The sequence below is a fragment of the Mercurialis annua genome, linkage group LG3, assembly GCF_937616625.2.
Source record: "Mercurialis annua linkage group LG3, ddMerAnnu1.2, whole genome shotgun sequence".
Classification (NCBI taxonomy): Eukaryota; Viridiplantae; Streptophyta; class Magnoliopsida; order Malpighiales; family Euphorbiaceae; genus Mercurialis; species Mercurialis annua.
This window is the reverse complement of record NC_065572.1, coordinates 22,083,684-22,101,783: the sequence shown is the minus strand read 5'-3', so window position 1 is coordinate 22,101,783 and position 18,100 is coordinate 22,083,684.

Sequence of the window (18,100 nt, the reverse complement as noted above, 5' to 3'; positions counted from 1 at the left end):
ATTTATTTCGTAACGTTTGTAAATGTTTGGCTGCAATTAGTTAAAAGGTGAAACGTTTAGATTTGTTTCATAACGTTTGTAAATGTACGAATTAAATTTCTAAAAAAGTGAAACGCTTGGATTTTTTTCGTAACGTTTGTAAACTTTTGGATTAAATCTCTAAAAATGTGAAACATTTGGATTTGTTTCGTAAAGTTTGTAAACGTTTGGCTTCAATCGCTAAAAAGGGGAAACGTTTGGATTTGTTTTTAAACGTTAATAAACTTTTGACTTAAATCTCTAAAAAGGTGAAATGTTTGGATTTGTTTGTATCTAGTACTCTCTAGAGTTAGGGTCTGTTTTTAATAATTATTTTATTTGTCTAGACCCGTCTACTGTTTTTAATAATTATTTTATTTACCGCTTTATTAAGTAAATTGTTATTTTAATATTAAATATATATACTATAAGTATATTTCGAACTGTTTTTATATTATGGCTCTTAATTGGAACATGCTACCTAATGGGCATCATTAGGACTGCGTGCGCATCGGTATTGATCTGGGTAAGTTATATGTGGAAATGTGGTAACTCGGTGTGAGCATAGCTCTCGGGACCAGGTAGAGTAACTCGGTGTAGCTCAGCTCTCGGGACTCTGGTATAAGTGTGGTCAGTGGTAATTCGGTGTAGCTCAGCTTTCGGGACCAGACCTATTGGATTATGTTTATATTTAGAATTGTGGATTAGGGTTCCAACTATTATTCGTAATATCGTTATTAAATGTTTTAAACGGTTTTAAAGGTTTTCCACTTAATAAATGTAGATAGTGGTATAAACTCATCTCAGTATGTCTGACCCCGTTGTTTTCCCAATTTTTCCCAGGGTTATGATCTGAGAGAGTCTGTTGATCTCCGCATTTACTTTTCTTCGGAGGTTCCATTTATTTTAGTAGAATTATCAACCATTTCATTCTTAGACCGCAGTAGTTGACTAGACGTCTTTATTTTATTTTAGCTGTTGTCGGATTGGCCCGACTGGATTATTATTGCTTTGGCACGTTACATTATTATTCAGAATTATTATGTTAAGCCAAATTAATGCTATTATTGGAAAGCATGTTATTTTAATTGCTGAATATTATAACTGTTAGATTTAGGATGAAGTCTCGGTTGCCCCCGAGTATTGGTTTTCTACAGGTTTATGTGTTTCTATGTTAATTGAAAGGCTAGTTACGGGTTTTGGTACTACATTACCCATACCCTAGCGCCGGTCGCGATTCATGAAAATGGGTCGTGACAAACTCGGTAATCGAGCTTTGGTTTCAAACCAAGGCCATTTGCTTGCTATGTGTTTACTCTGTTATGTATGGTTGTGTCTTAGGAACTACTGCGGATATAGGTTTCTGTCATGTCTTTAAAAACGTCATCTTTTGACTTTTAAAATATTCTGCCTACACCAATAGGATTCCGTCGAGTCAGTCATTATATGTTGATTTGATGCTGTTAAATGTTAATTTTATTTCACTTGGGTGAATACTATATTGCTGTTGATTTCTTGGGAAATCCTATATGTTGCTTGTTTTGTTCATACTTGGGTATGAAATATCTGTATATTTAAATTGTTTTGATTCAATCCTTAGGATATGGACAACGTTGTTCGTACTCGTGCTCGTGCTGCGGCAGAGCAAGAAGCTGAGGCTGATGATGCGATTTCCATGGAAGTCGATCAGAACGTACCACCAGTTCCAGCCAATGCTGGACGTGGTAGAGGTAGAGGTGCTGGCAGAGGTAGAGGTAGAGGCAGAGGAGCTGGTGCTGGTAGAGGTGGAGCTAGAGGACGTGGTGCAGCAGGTACCGAATGTGCAGCAGGCACCGAATGTGCAGCAGGCACCGAATGTGCAGCAGGCACCGAACGTGCAGCAGGCACCGAACGTGCAACAGGAACCAGGGGTGCAACAAGCACCGAATATGCAGGCGTTCGACTTCACTACTTTCTTGGCTGGGATTGTCGAAATGCAGAACAATCAGGCTCTTCTGCAGAAATCAGTGTACTGTGGGTCAGTTAGCGCAGCAACATCAACCTCAGGCTGGTGCTGTAGCTAGTATGGGTAGACTTGCTGGTGTCGGTCACATTCCGACAGATAGAGAGATGGTGATGACCTACACGAAGTTGAATCCGACTTATTTTGATGGTATTGGGGATGCTCTTGACTTTTTGGAAGAGTTTGAGTACAATAGTCAGAGAATTCAAACTACTGATCATCAATCAGTGATGCTTATGGAGATGTCGCTGAAGGGTCCAGCTAAGGACTAGTTTCGCGATAACATCAGACCAGAGATGGCTACATTGTCTTGAGCTGATTTTGTGACCAGGTTCAGAGGTTACTATCTACCCTTCTCTGCTACTGAGAATTTCAAAGAGAAGCTGATAAATTTGAAGAAAGGCGATAGATCAGTGACAGACTACACTACAGAGTTTGTTTTGTTTGGAGCGGTTTGCTACCGATCTACAGGGTGATCGAGGGCGAGTGAACGACCGCTATGTTAGGGGTTTAGGCTCGGAGTTTCTTCCTTTGCTGATAGGGACAGCCGTGGAGTTTGCTCGGGTAGTGGATAGTGCTCGACGGATGGAGAATTTGTTGATTCAGTTTGGGACGATCTCTGACCCTTTCCAGAATCAGAAGGGAAAGAGTGATCTTCCTAGTGGGGGGTAACAGGCCCCAGCACAGCATGGTAGTGGAAACTACTACAGTGGCTTTTCCCAGGCCAATAGGGGGAGCCGCCGTACTCACAACAAGGGGAGACATAGTACTAGGAGTTCTCCGTACAGTTCTAGTAGCAGTGGGACTAACCATGGTTCAGGACGCGGGTACAGTGGTGGATCGAACATTTTGTTCTGCCAGAATTGCAGACGCAGGCACTATGGTCAGTGTCAGTTAGCTCCTGGAGGTTGTTTTTCTTGTGGCCAGCCGGGTAATTTTTCTAGGGAGTGTCCGACATATGGGAAGCAGATGTCTCCAGTGTGGCGCAGTCATCTTACCAGCAGCATAGACTTGCGTTTACACAGTCTGTAGGGTATTCTCAACCTGCAACATTTTTTGGTGGCCAGCGGGGCCGTGGTTTTGGTGGCAGAGGTTTTGGTGGCCGTGGTAACGGTGGCAGAGATTCCAACAGTTATGGTACTGGGAAGAGTTCGCAGCAGCAGCCGCAGGGTTAGGCCAAAGTGTTCGCACTTACTCCTCAGGCTGCGCGTGCATCAAATGCTGTGGTACAAGGTACCATTCCGATTTCTTTTACTGGTGCTTTGATATTATTTGATGCGGGTGCAACCCATTCTTTTGTGTCTACTTGCTTTGCTGGGAAATTGGGTATTGCACCATCTGTTTTGAGGGAACCTCTAGCTGTATCTACACCTATGTCTGAAGGTGTAGTAGTGGACGTTGTTTATCCTTCTTGTCCAGTGGTTATACAGGGTAGAGAATTATGTGTGGATTTGGTTTTGCTTGCCGTGCTTTCTTTTGACGTGATTTTGGGGATGGATTGGCTGTCGCGCCATTATGCTTCTATTGACTGTCGAGGGAAGTCAGTCGAGTTTAGGATTCCAGGTGATCTACCTTTTTCCTTACAGGGAGTAAAGGCGGAGACACCTAAGAATCTGATTTCCGCCATCAAGGCGAAGCGGATGTTAGGCAAGGGTTGCCAGGGTTTTCTTGCTGTGGTTCGTGATATGGAGGCTGATAGTGGTGACATGCATAGTGTTCCGATAGTGAATGAGTTCACTGATGTGTTTCCAGAGGAATTGCCTGGATTACCACCTAACCGTGAGATTAAGTTTTGCATTGATGTGGTTTCTGGTACAGCTGCGATTTCGATACCACCGTATCGGATGGCTCCTGCAGAGCTGAAGGAGTTGAAGGACCAGTTACAAGAGTTGTTGGATAGCGGGTTCATAAGACCGAGTACTTCTCCATGGGGTGCTCCAGTTCTGTTTATGAAGAAGAAAGACGGTTCCTTTCGACTGTGTATCGACTACAGACAGTTGAACAAGGCTACTGTCAAGAATAGATATCCTCTTCCTCGCATCGATGATTTGTTTGACCAGTTGCAGGGTGCGAAGTGTTTTTCCAAGATTGATTTGAGGTCTGGGTATCATCAACTTCGGATCCGTGATGTAGATGTGCCTAAGACTGCTTTTTGGACGCGGTATGGACATTTTGAGTTTCTGGTTATGTCCATTGGTCTGACGAACGCACCAGCAGCGTTTATGGATATGATGAACAGAGTGTTCAAGCCGTTTTTAGATCAATTTGTTATCGTCTTCATTGATGACATTTTGATCTATTCTAGGAGTGAGGAGGAGCATGCTTACCATTTGAGGACTATACTACAGACGTTGCGTGAGCATCATTTGTATGCTAAGTTCTCAAAATGTGAGTTCTGGTTGGATCAGGTTACCTTTCTAGGACACGTGGTGTTGAAAGATGGGATCAAGGTTGATCCGAAGAAGATAGAGGTGGTTATGAATTGGCAGAGGCCGAGGTCAGTTACCGTGATCAGAAGTTTTCTGGGTTTAGCTGGCTACTATCGTCGGTTCGTGCAAGATTTCTCCAGAATATCTGCACCGTTGACTAAACTGACAAAGAAGGGTGTTAAGTTTGAGTGGACTGGCAAGTGCGAGGCGAGCTTTGAGAAGCTCAAGGAGATTTTGACTACAGCTCCAGTTTTTGCATTGCCTTCTGGCATTGACGGTTTCACAGTGTATTGTGATGCGTCTCGGATTGGTTTGGGTTGCGTTCTGATGCAACATGGACAGGTGATTGCCTATGCTTACAGACAGTTGGAGAAGCATGAGGTGAATTACCCTACTCATGATTTAGAGTTGGCAGCGGTGGTTTTTGCGTTGAAAATCTGGAGACATTATTTGTATGGTGTACTTGTGAGATTTTCATCGATCATAAGAGTTTGAGGTATATCTTTGATCAGAGAGAGTTGAACTTGAGACAGAGGAGGTGGTTAGAGTTGCTGAAAGACTACGACTGTACTATTCAGTACCATCCTGGTAAGGCTAATGTGGTAGCCGATGCGTTGAGTCGCAAGTCTTCGGGCAGCTTGGCTCATATTTCTGAGATTGGGCGTAGACCCATGGTTAGAGAGTGGCACAGTTTGATAGCTTCAGGCTATGGCTTTCAGGTTTCTCAGGCTGGTTGTTTGCTGGCACAGTTGCAAGTGCAACCTGTTTTGATTGATCGGATCAAAGCTTTACAAGCTGAGGATCCACAGTTGAAACAGATTATTTAGGAGATTCAGCAAGATGGTAACTCTGAGTTTACTTTTGTGGATGGTGTTCTGAGACATGGTTTGAGATTGTGTGTTCCGGATTCAGATGATTTGAGGGACCAGATTCTGGAAGAAGCGCACAAATCTGCTTATAGTGTTCATCCAGGTTCTAATAAGATGTACCATGATCTTAAGGGTACGTACTTGTGGAGCGGGATGAAGAAGGATGTCGCTCAGTATGTTTCTAAGTGTTTGACTTGCCAGCAAGTAAAGCTGGAGCATCACAGACCTTTTGGCTATCTGCAGCCACTACCTATTCAAGAGTGGAAGTGGGATCGGATTGCTATCGATTTTGTGGTTGGTTTACCACGTACTCGACAGGGGTACGATTCCATCTGGGTTATAGTTGACCGTATGACTAAGTCAGCTCATTTCCATCCGATTAAGGTTTCGTATACTTCTTCGAGTTTGGCTCTGTTGTACATCGACAGGATTGTCAGTTTGCATGGTGTACCGTTTTCTATTGTTTCAGACAGAGGTTCTGTGTTTACTTTGAGGTTCTGGAAAGCGTTACAGGAATCCTTGGGTTCTCGGTTGGATTTTAGTACAACTTTTCATCCTCAGACAGACGGTCAGTCTGAGAGGACTATTCAGACGTTGGAGGATATGCTCAGGATGTGTGTTCTCGATTTTCAGGGCAGCTGGGATACTCATCTGCCGTTGATTGAGTTTTCTTACAACAACAGTTACAACGCGAGTATCGAGATGGTGCCGTATGAGGCTTTGTACGGGCGCAAGTGTAGATCTCTTATCTGTTGGGAGGAGGTTGGAGAGCGTAAACTCTTGGGAGCGGAGATTATTCAGATTATCTCAGAGAAGGTACCGTTGATCAAACGGAGGTTAGAGACTGCTTTTAGTCGGCATAAGAGTTATGCTGATCCGAAGAGAAAAGACATTGAGTTTCATGTTGGTGATTTCGTGTTTCTTTGGGTTTCGCCTATGAAAGGCGTGGTTCGTTTTGGTGTCAAGGGAAAGTTGGCACCAAGGTATATTGGTCCTTATGAGATTTCAGAGAGGATTGGAGTTGTGGCTCATCGTCTGGTTTTGCCGCCAGACATGTCGTTAGTACATCCTGTGTTTCATGTTTCTATGTTGAGAAAGTGCATTTCTGATCCTTCGCACGTGATTGTGCCTCAGAGTGTTGAGATTGACCAGGAGCTGTCCTATGAGGAACAGCCAGTTGAGATTGTCGATACGCAGGTGCGTAAGCTTCGGAACAAGGAGATTCCGATGGTCAAAGTCCTCTGGCGCAATCATTCTGTTGAAGAATGTACTTGGGAGACCGAGTCGGATATGCGGAATCGCTATCCTTTTCTTTTTCCGTAAGGTACGATATCTTGATTTTTTGTGGCTTTTATGATTTTTATTTGTGTTACGTGTTGTTCTGGTGGTAATTGCTTATCGTGTTAAATTCGAGTACGCATTTTTAATTAGTTGAGAAGAATGTAATATCCCGTAAAATTTTAATTTATTTTTTCGATAATTTCCGACGATTTTCCGGTTGTTTTGAAGTAAAGTCGAAGATAGTTATTTGGTTCGAGTTGGTTCGGGATTGTGGTTGATCTTGGTTCAACCACTTTAATTTTAAAAACAAAAACAAAATAAAATGGATCATTCCCGTTCTAGAATCTTATGATTCTCGAACGAGAATCAGGCTTGGCGCCTGGTCTCGTACGAGACCAGGCCTTAAATGGCTGTTCTCGTTCGAGAACAGCCTTGACAAGGCAAGGGGGCACTTTCGTCACTTATTCTAACCTACTCCGACCTACTTAAATACGTAAATTTTTACCCTAATTCATTCTCCACACTACAAGCAAACCCTAGCCATCTTTAACGTCCATTTTCACTGAGAAACAACGCTGTAATCAGCCGTCAAAGTCGCTGTTTCGGTAAGCTTTATTGTTCTTGATAATTTCAGTTTTACCTTTTGAACGGCATTCCGTATTTTTGATCGTTCTCTCTCGTTTCTAGATCGAAATTGATTCTGTTTGATCTCAGAGATTCTAGATTCACGTACCTACGATCCCCTATCTCGTTTTCGCTTAACGGTACGGAAATCATCTCGTTTCAATAGCCGTACAGATTACCGTTTTGAGTTTACTATTACTGTTCTTCGTTGATTTGGTTTCTGCCGAATACTTTCATGAGCTTTGGCCATGATTTTGCTGATTCATGATTATGAATCTCTTAGTATGTTAGTTATAAATTGTTTTACCTTTCTGTTTGTGATTGTTCCATCGTTAATTGAGGTCTCGGTTGAGTTTTGATTTGAGTATTTCAGCGTTGTCTTTGATTGAGAGTTCACTGTTCTTATTGCTACGGTTTTTGCCTTGATGTTGAGTTATTGATTTCATTCCAAGATTGATGATATTTTAGTTTGAATCTCGTTGGATAAACGTTTCACCTTTTTAGCAAATTAAGCCAAACATTTACAAATGTCTTGAAACAAATCCAAGCGTTTCACCTTTTTAACATTATAAGCCAAACATTTACAAACGTTACGAAACCAAACCAAACGTTTCACATTTTTAGCGATTTAAGCCAAACGTTTACAGATGTTAAGAAACAAATCCAAACGTTTCACCTTTTTAGCGATTTAAGCCAAACGTTTACAGATGTTAAGAAACAAATCCAAACGTTTCACCTTTTTAGCAATTTAAGCCAAACGTTTACAAACATTACGAAACAAATCCAAGCGTTTCACCTTTTTCGCAATTTAATCCAAACGTTTACAAACGTTACGAAACAAAACCAAATGTTTCACCTTTTTAGCGATTTCAGCCAAATGTTTACAAACTTTACAAAACAAATCCATGTGTGTCACCTTTTTAGCAATTTAATCCAAACGTTTACAAACATTACGAAACAAATCCAAAAGTTTCCCCATTTTAGCGATTTAAGCCAACGTTACTTAAATTAACACTTAACTAAACAATCACTAATTAACACAAGATTTAATCAATAAGAGAAACGCTTAGAGGTTGCTAATTAGGTTTGAAACGTTCTAGCTAACCGGGGTTGATTTAGCATTTTGGTTCGGGTCAAGTTTTTCTAAAATGCCTAATCCGCTCTCTCGAGTCCGCAATTAGAGCTAATTGAAATTAAATTAATACCGCGAAATCTAAATCGCTCTCGCGTAATTAGATTTCGATGATACTAATCGAATCCAATCACGAAGCTAACCTATAACCGATAAGCCCTAAACCGCTCTCGCGTGATTAAGCCCTAATTAAGTGATTTGCTAATTCCGGGTAATTAAGTGACTCTCGCCTAATTAATTAACCTTTAACCTAGGATTAGGAGATCAATCTATCCTAGGCATTAAGCATACAATTCACTACAAACCTTGAACCCAAATCAAACCCTAGTCAACTAATCACAATCAAACTTCATTAACAACCCCTAAACAAGGGGTTTAGCTATTAATCACAAACATAATAACAATAACTAATAAGTAAGAAATAGGAATAAACATAGTGTAGAGATTAATTACCTTGTAATAATTGAAGACCCAAACCATAAAAGAGATAATGAAGAACAATAATAAAGGAACCAATAATCTTCTATTAATAATAATAATCTTCAATCCATAACAAAAGCTCTAAATATCACTAAGAACAAGTGTAATTCAAAAAGCTGAGAATAGTAAAGTGAAATGGGGGCTACAAATCTAAAAATGAATGCATCCCCTAAAAATAGAAAAGAAGGGATCCTTTTATAGTTCAAGGACAAAAAGGGAATAAAAATACACTATATGACAAGTCTAAATGAGGTAGCCAATCAAAATGGATCACAAAATTGTCCACATATCCCTTTTTAGCTTCAAATCACGCATCTTCATTAATGAGTTGTTTCTATCGAAATGAAGTGGTTTCTATAGAAACAGGCTTAGGTGAAAAGCTCACTGGATGCATTTCTGAAATGGTTTCTGAGGAAATCTCGATAGAAACCAATCTGTCTCGATCGAGACAGACGTTTCTGAGGAGGTTTCTGAGGAAGTTTCGATAGAAACAAGCTCTGACTTGATCACTTCTGCTTCCTCTAGTCTTGATTGCTCCAATTACGCTCCAAATTGCCCGATTCTCGCCAATATGTACCTGAAACACTTCGACATGAAAATGAGCAATAAAACCACTTTAATGGACATTAATCATGGCATAATTACATCAAAATAGACCCACATAATAGGTGTAATTCTACACCTATCAATAGGGGCAGACATGGAGTTTGCTCGGGTAGTGGACAGTGCTCGACGGATGGAGAATTCGTTGATTCAGTTTGGGACGATCTCTGACCCTTTCCAAAATCAGAAGGGAAAGAGTGATCTTCCTAGTGGGGGGCAACAGGCCCCAGTGCAGCATGGTAGTGGGAATTAATACAGTGGCTCTTCTCAAGCCAATAAGGGCAGTCGCCGTACTCACAACAAAGGGAGGCATAGTGTTAGGAGTGCTCCGTACAGTTCTAGTAGCAGTGGGAGTAACCGTGGTTCAGGACGCGGGTACAGTGGTGGATCGAACATCCCGTTCTGCCAGAATTGCAGACGCATGCACTATGGTCAGTGTCAGTTAGCTCCTGGAGGTTGTTTCTCTTGTGGCCAGCCGGGTCATTTTTCCAGGGAGTGTCCGACATCTGGGCAGCAGATGTCTAACTCCAGTGTGGCGCAGTCATCTTATCAGCAGTAGAGACCTGCGTTTACACAGTCTGTAGGGTACTCTCAACCTGTAGCATCTTTTGGTGGCCAGCGGGGCCGAGGTTCTAGTGGCAGGGGTTTTGGTGACCGTGGTAACGGTGATAGAGCTTCCAATAGTTATGGTGCTGGGCAGAGTTCGCAGCAGCAGCCGCAGGGTCAGGCCAGAGTGTTTGCTCTTACTCCTCAGGATGCGCGTGCATCAAATGCTTTGGTGCAAGGTACCATTCCGATTTCTTTTACTGATGCTTTGGTATTATTTGATGCGGGTGCAACCCATTCGTTTGTGTCTACATGTTTTGCTGGGAAATTGGGTATGGCACCATCTGTTTTGAGTGAACCTCTAGTTGTGTCTACACCTATGTCTGAAGGTGTAGTAGTGGACGTCGTTTATCCTTCTTGCCGAGTGGTTATTCAGGGTAGAGAATTATGTGCTTATTTGATTGTGCTTGACGTTCTTTCTTTTGATGTCATCTTGGGAATGGATTGGTTGTCGCGCCATTATGCTTCTATTGACTTTCGAGGGAAGTCAGTCAAGTCCAGGATTCCAGGTGTTCTACCTTTTTCCTTTCAGGGAGAGAAGGCGGAGACACCTAAGAATCTGATTTCCGCCATCAAGGCAAAGCGGATGTTAGGCAAGGGTTGCCAGGGTTTTCTTGCTGTGGTTCGTGATTTGGAGTTTGCTAGTGGTGATATGCATAGTGTTCCGATAGTGAATGAGTTCACTGATGTGTTTCTAGAGGAATTGCCTGGATTACCACCTGATCGTGATATTGAGTTTTGCATTGATGTGGTTTCTGGTACAACTCCGATTTCGATACCGCCGTATCGGATGGCTCCTGTAGAGCTGAAGGAGTTGAAGGACCAGTTACAAGAGTTGTTGGATAGCGGGTTCATCAGACCGAGTACTTCTCTGTGGGGTGCTCCAGTTATGTTTGTGAAGAAGAAAGACGGTTCCTTTCGAATGTGTATTGACTGCAGACAGTTGAACAATGCTACTGTCAAGAACAGATATCCTCTTCCTCGCATCGATGATTTGTTTGACCAGTTGCAGGGTGCGAAGTGTTTTTCAAAGATTGATTTGAGGTCTGGGTATCATCAACTTTGAATCCGTGATGTAGATGTGCCTAAGACTGCTTTTCGGACTCGTTATGGACATTTTGAGTTTCTGGTTATGTCCTTTGGTCTGACGAATGCACAAACAGCGTTTATGGATATGATGAACAGAGTGTTCAAGCCGTTTTTAGTTCAATTCGTTATCGGTTTCATTAATGAAATTTTGATCAATTCTCGGAGCGAGGAGGAGCATGCTTACCATTTGAGGACTATACTACAGACGTTGCGTGAGCATCAGTTGTATGCTTCGTTCTCAAAATGTGAGTTCTGGTTGGATCAGGTTACCTTTCTAGGACACGTGGTGTCGAAAGATGGGATCAAGCTTGATCCGAAGAAGATTGAGGCGGTTATGGATTGGCAGAGGCCAAGGTCAGTTACCGAGATCAGAAGTTTTCTGGGTTTAGCTGGCTACTATCGTCGGTTCGTGCAAGATTTCTCCAGAATATCTGCACCGTTGACTAAACTGACACAGAAGGGTGTTAAGTTTGAGTGGACTGACAAGTGCGAGGCGAGCTTTGAGAAGCTCAAGGAGATTTTGACTACAGCTCCAGTTTTTGCATTGCCTTCTGGCATTGACGGTTTCACAGTGTATTGTGATGCGTCTCGGATTGGTTTGGGTTGCGTTCTGATGCAACATGGACAGGTGATTGCCTATGCTTACAGACAGTTGGAGAAGCATGAGGTGAATTACCCTACTCATGATTTAGAGTTGGCAGCGGTGGTTTTTGCGTTGAAAATCTGGAGACATTATTTGTATGGTGTACTTGTGAGATTTTCATCGATCATAAGAGTTTGAGGTATATCTTTGATCAGAGAGAGTTGAACTTGAGACAGAGGAGGTGGTTAGAGTTGCTGAAAGACTACGACTGTACTATTCAGTACCATCCTGGTAAGGCTAATGTGGTAGCCGATGCGTTGAGTCGCAAGTCTTCGGGCAACTTGGCTCATATTTCTGAGATTGGGCGTAGACCCATGGTTAGAGAGTGGCACAGTTTGATAGCTTCAGGCTATGGCTTTCAGGTTTCTCAGGCTGGTTGTTTGCTGGCACAGTTGCAAGTGCAACCTGTTTTGATTGATCGGATCAAAGCTTTACAAGCTGAGGATCCACAGTTGAAACAGATTATTTAGGAGATTCAGCAAGATGGTAACTCTGAGTTTACTTTTGTGGATGGTGTTCTGAGACATGGTTTGAGATTGTGTGTTCCGGATTCAGATGATTTGAGGGACCAGATTCTGGAAGAAGCGCACAAATCTGCTTATAGTGTTCATCCAGGTTCTAATAAGATGTACCATGATCTTAAGGGTACGTACTTGTGGAGCGGGATGAAGAAGGATGTCGCTCAGTATGTTTCTAAGTGTTTGACTTGCCAGCAAGTAAAGCTGGAGCATCACAGACCTTTTGGCTATCTGCAGCCACTACCTATTCAAGAGTGGAAGTGGGATCGGATTGCTATCGATTTTGTGGTTGGTTTACCACGTACTCGACAGGGGTACGATTCCATCTGGGTTATAGTTGACCGTATGACTAAGTCAGCTCATTTCCATCCGATTAAGGTTTCGTATACTTCTTCGAGTTTGGCTCTGTTGTACATCGACAGGATTGTCAGTTTGCATGGTGTACCGTTTTCTATTGTTTCAGACAGAGGTTCTGTGTTTACTTCGAGGTTCTGGAAAGCGTTACAGGAATCCTTGGGTTCTCGGTTGGATTTTAGTACAACTTTTCATCCTCAGACAGACGGTCAGTCTGAGAGGACTATTCAGACGTTGGAGGATATGCTCAGGATGTGTGTTCTCGATTTTCAGGGCAGCTGGGATACTCATCTGCCGTTGATTGAGTTTTCTTACAACAACAGTTACAACGCGAGTATCGAGATGGTGCCGTATGAGGCTTTGTACGGGCGCAAGTGTAGATCTCTTATCTGTTGGGAGGAGGTTGGAGAGCGTAAACTCTTGGGAGCGGAGATTATTCAGATTATCTCAGAGAAGGTACCGTTGATCAAACGGAGGTTAGAGACTGCTTTTAGTCGGCATAAGAGTTATGCTGATCCGAAGAGAAAAGACATTGAGTTTCATGTTGGTGATTTCGTGTTTCTTTGGGTTTCGCCTATGAAAGGCGTGGTTCGTTTTGGTGTCAAGGGAAAGTTGGCACCAAGGTATATTGGTCCTTATGATATTTCAGAGAGGATTGGAGTTGTGGCTCATCGTCTGGTTTTGCCGCCAGACATGTCGTTAGTACATCCTGTGTTTCATGTTTCTATGTTGAGAAAGTGCATTTCTGATCCTTCGCACGTGATTGTGCCTCAGAGTGTTGAGATTGACCAGGAGCTGTCCTATGAGGAACAGCCAGTTGAGATTGTCGATACGCAGGTGCGTAAGCTTCGGAACAAGGAGATTCCGATGGTCAAAGTCCTCTGGCGCAATCATTCTGTTGAAGAATGTACTTGGGAGACCGAGTCGGATATGCGGAATCGCTATCCTTTTCTTTTTCCGTAAGGTACGATATCTTGATTTTTTGTGGCTTTTATGATTTTTATTTGTGTTACGTGTTGTTCTGGTGGTAATTACTTATCGTGTTAAATTCGAGTACGCATTATTAATTAGTTGAGAAGAATGTAATATCCCGTAAAATTTTAATTTATTTTTTCGATAATTTCCGACGATTTTCCGGTTGTTTTGAAGTAAAGTCGAAGATAGTTATTTGGTTCGAGTTGGTTCGGGATTGTGGTTGATCTTGGTTCAACCACTTTAATTTTAAAAACAAAAACAAAATAAAATGGATCATTCCCGTTCTAGAATCTTATGATTCTCGAACGAGAATCAGGCTTGGCGCCTGGTCTCGTACGAGACCAGGCCTTAAATGGCTGTTCTCGTTCGAGAACAGCCTTGACAAGGCAAGGGGGCACTTTCATCACTTATTCTAACCTACTCCGACCTACTTAAATACGTAAATTTTTACCCTAATTCATTCTCCACACTACAAGCAAACCCTAGCCATCTTTAACGTCCATTTTCACTGAGAAACAACGCTGTAATCAGCCGTCAAAGTCGCTGTTTCGGTAAGCTTTATTGTTCTTGATAATTTCAGTTTTACCTTTTGAACGGCATTCCGTATTTTTGATCGTTCTCTCTCGTTTCTAGATCGAAATTGATTCTGTTTGATCTCAGAGATTCTAGATTCACGTACCTACGATCCCCTATCTCGTTTTCGCTTAACGGTACGGAAATCATCTCGTTTCAATAGCCGTACAGATTACCGTTTTGAGTTTACTATTACTGTTCTTCGTTGATTTGGTTTCTGCCGAATACTTTCATGAGCTTTGGCCATGATTTTGCTGATTCATGATTATGAATCTCTTAGTATGTTAGTTATAAATTGTTTTACCTTTCTGTTTGTGATTGTTCCATCGTTAATTGAGGTCTCGGTTGAGTTTTGATTTGAGTATTTCAGCGTTGTCTTTGATTGAGAGTTCACTGTTCTTATTGCTACGGTTTTTGCCTTGATGTTGAGTTATTGATTTCATTCCAAGATTGATGATATTTTAGTTTGAATCTCGTTGGATAAACGTTTCACCTTTTTAGCAAATTAAGCCAAACATTTACAAATGTCTTGAAACAAATCCAAGCGTTTCACCTTTTTAACATTATAAGCCAAACATTTACAAACGTTACGAAACCAAACCAAACGTTTCACATTTTAAGCGATTTAAGCCAAACGTTTACAGATGTTAAGAAACAAATCCAAACGTTTCACCTTTTTAGCGATTTAAGCCAAACGTTTACAGATGTTAAGAAACAAATCCAAACGTTTCACCTTTTTAGCAATTTAAGCCAAACGTTTACAAACATTACGAAACAAATCCAAGCGTTTCACCTTTTTCGCAATTTAATCCAAACGTTTACAAACGTTACGAAACAAAACCAAACGTTTCACCTTTTTAGCGATTTCAGCCAAATGTTTACAAACTTTACAAAACAAATCCATGTGTGTCACCTTTTTAGCAATTTAATCCAAACGTTTACAAACATTACGAAACAAATCCAAAAGTTTCCCCATTTTAGCGATTTAAGCCAACGTTACTTAAATTAACACTTAACTAAACAATCACTAATTAACACAAGATTTAATCAATAAGAGAAACGCTTAGAGGTTTCTAATTAGGTTTGAAACGTTCTAGCTAACCGGGGTTGATTTAGCATTTTGGTTCGGGTCAAGTTTTTCTAAAATGCCTAATCCGCTCTCTCGAGTCCGCAATTAGAGCTAATTGAAATTAAATTAATACCGCGAAATCTAAATCGCTCTCGCTTAATTAGATTTCGATGATACTAATCGAATCCAATCACGAAGCTAACCTATAACCGATAAGCCCTAAACCGCTCTCGCGTGATTAAGCCCTAATTAAGTGATTTGCTAATTCCGGGTAATTAAGTGACTCTCGCCTAATTAATTAACCTTTAACCTAGGATTAGGAGATCAATCTATCCTAGGCATTAAGCATACAATTCACTACAAACCTTGAACCCAAATCAAACCCTAGTCAACTAATCACAATCAAACTTCATTAACAACCCCTAAACAAGGGGTTTAGCTACTAATCACAAACATAATAACAATAACTAATAAGTAAGAAATAGGAATAAACATAGTGTAGAGATTAATTACCTTGTAATAATTGAAGACCCAAACCATAAAAGAGATAATGAAGAACAATAATAAAGGAACCAATAATCTTCTATTAATAATAATAATCTTCAATCCATAACAAAAGCTCTAAATATCACTAAGAACAAGTGTAATTCAAAAAGCTGAGAATAGTAAAGTGAAATGGGGGCTACAAATCTAAAAATGAATGCATCCCCTAAAAATAGAAAAGAAGGGATCCTTTTATAGTTCAAGGACAAAAAGGGAATAAAAATACACTATATGACAAGTCTAAATGAGGTAGCCAATCAAAATGGATCACAAAATTGTCCACATATCCCTTTTTAGCTTCAAATCACGCATCTTCATTAATGAGTTGTTTCTATCGAAATGAAGTGGTTTCTATAGAAACAGGCTTAGGTGAAAAGCTCACTGGATGCATTTCTGAAATGGTTTCTGAGGAAATCTCGATAGAAACCAATCTGTCTCGATCGAGACAGACGTTTCTGAGGAGGTTTCTGAGGAAGTTTCGATAGAAACAAGCTCTGACTTGATCACTTCTGCTTCCTCTAGTCTTGATTGCTCCAATTACGCTCCAAATTGCCCGATTCTCGCCAATATGTACCTGAAACACTTCGACATGAAAATGAGCAATAAAACCACTTTAATGGACATTAATCATGGCATAATTACATCAAAATAGACCCACATAATAGGTGTAATTCTACACCTATCAATAGGGGCAGACATGGAGTTTGCTCGGGTAGTGGACAGTGCTCGACGGATGGAGAATTCGTTGATTCAGTTTGGGACGATCTCTGACCCTTTCCAAAATCAGAAGGGAAAGAGTGATCTTCCTAGTGGGGGGCAACAGGCCCCAGTGCAGCATGGTAGTGGGAATTAATACAGTGGCTCTTCTCAAGCCAATAAGGGCAGTCGCCGTACTCACAACAAAGGGAGGCATAGTGTTAGGAGTGCTCCGTACAGTTCTAGTAGCAGTGGGAGTAACCGTGGTTCAGGACGCGGGTACAGTGGTGGATCGAACATTCCGTTCTGCCAGAATTGCAGACGCAGGCACTATGGTCAGTGTCAGTTAGCTCCTGGAGGTTGTTTCTCTTGTGGCCAGCCGGGTCATTTTTCCAGGGAGTGTCCGACATCTGGGCAGCAGATGTCTAACTCCAGTGTGGCGCAGTCATCTTATCAGCAGTAGAGACCTGCGTTTACACAGTCTGTAGGGTACTCTCAACCTGTAGCATCTTTTGGTGGCCAGCGGGGCCGAGGTTCTAGTGGCAGGGGTTTTGGTGACCGTGGTAACGGTGATAGAGCTTCCAATAGTTATGGTGCTGGGCAGAGTTCGCAGCAGCAGCCGCAGGGTCAGGCCAGAGTGTTTGCTCTTACTCCTCAGGATGCGCGTGCATCAAATGCTTTGGTGCAAGGTACCATTCCGATTTCTTTTACTGATGCTTTGGTATTATTTGATGCGGGTGCAACCCATTCGTTTGTGTCTACATGTTTTGCTGGGAAATTGGGTATGGCACCATCTGTTTTGAGTGAACCTCTAGCTGTGTCTACACCTATGTCTGAAGGTGTAGTAGTGGACGTCGTTTATCCTTCTTGCCGAGTGGTTATTCAGGGTAGAGAATTATGTGCTTATTTGATTGTGCTTGACGTTCTTTCTTTTGATGTCATCTTGGGAATGGATTGGTTGTCGCGCCATTATGCTTCTATTGACTTTCGAGGGAAGTCAGTCAAGTCCAGGACTCCAGGTGTTCTACCTTTTTCCTTTCAGGGAGAGAAGGCGGAGACACCTAAGAATCTGATTTCCGCCATCAAGGCGAAGCGGATGTTAGGCAAGGGTTGCCAGGGTTTTCTTGCTGTGGTTCGTGATTTGGAGTTTGCTAGTGGTGATATGCATAGTGTTCCGATAGTGAATGAGTTCACTGATGTGTTTCTAGAGGAATTGCCTGGATTACCACCTGATCGTGATATTGAGTTTTGCATTGATGTGGTTTCTGGTACAACTCCGATTTCGATACCGCCGTATCGGATGGCTCCTGTAGAGCTGAAGGAGTTGAAGGACCAGTTACAAGAGTTGTTGGATAGCGGGTTCATCAGACCGAGTACTTCTCTGTGGGGTGCTCCAGTTATGTTTGTGAAGAAGAAAGACGGTTCCTTTCGAATGTGTATTGACTGCAGACAGTTGAACAATGCTACTGTCAAGAACAGATATCCTCTTCCTCGCATCGATGATTTGTTTGACCAGTTGCAGGGTGCGAAGTGTTTTTCAAAGATTGATTTGAGGTCTGGGTATCATCAACTTTGAATCCGTGATGTAGATGTGCC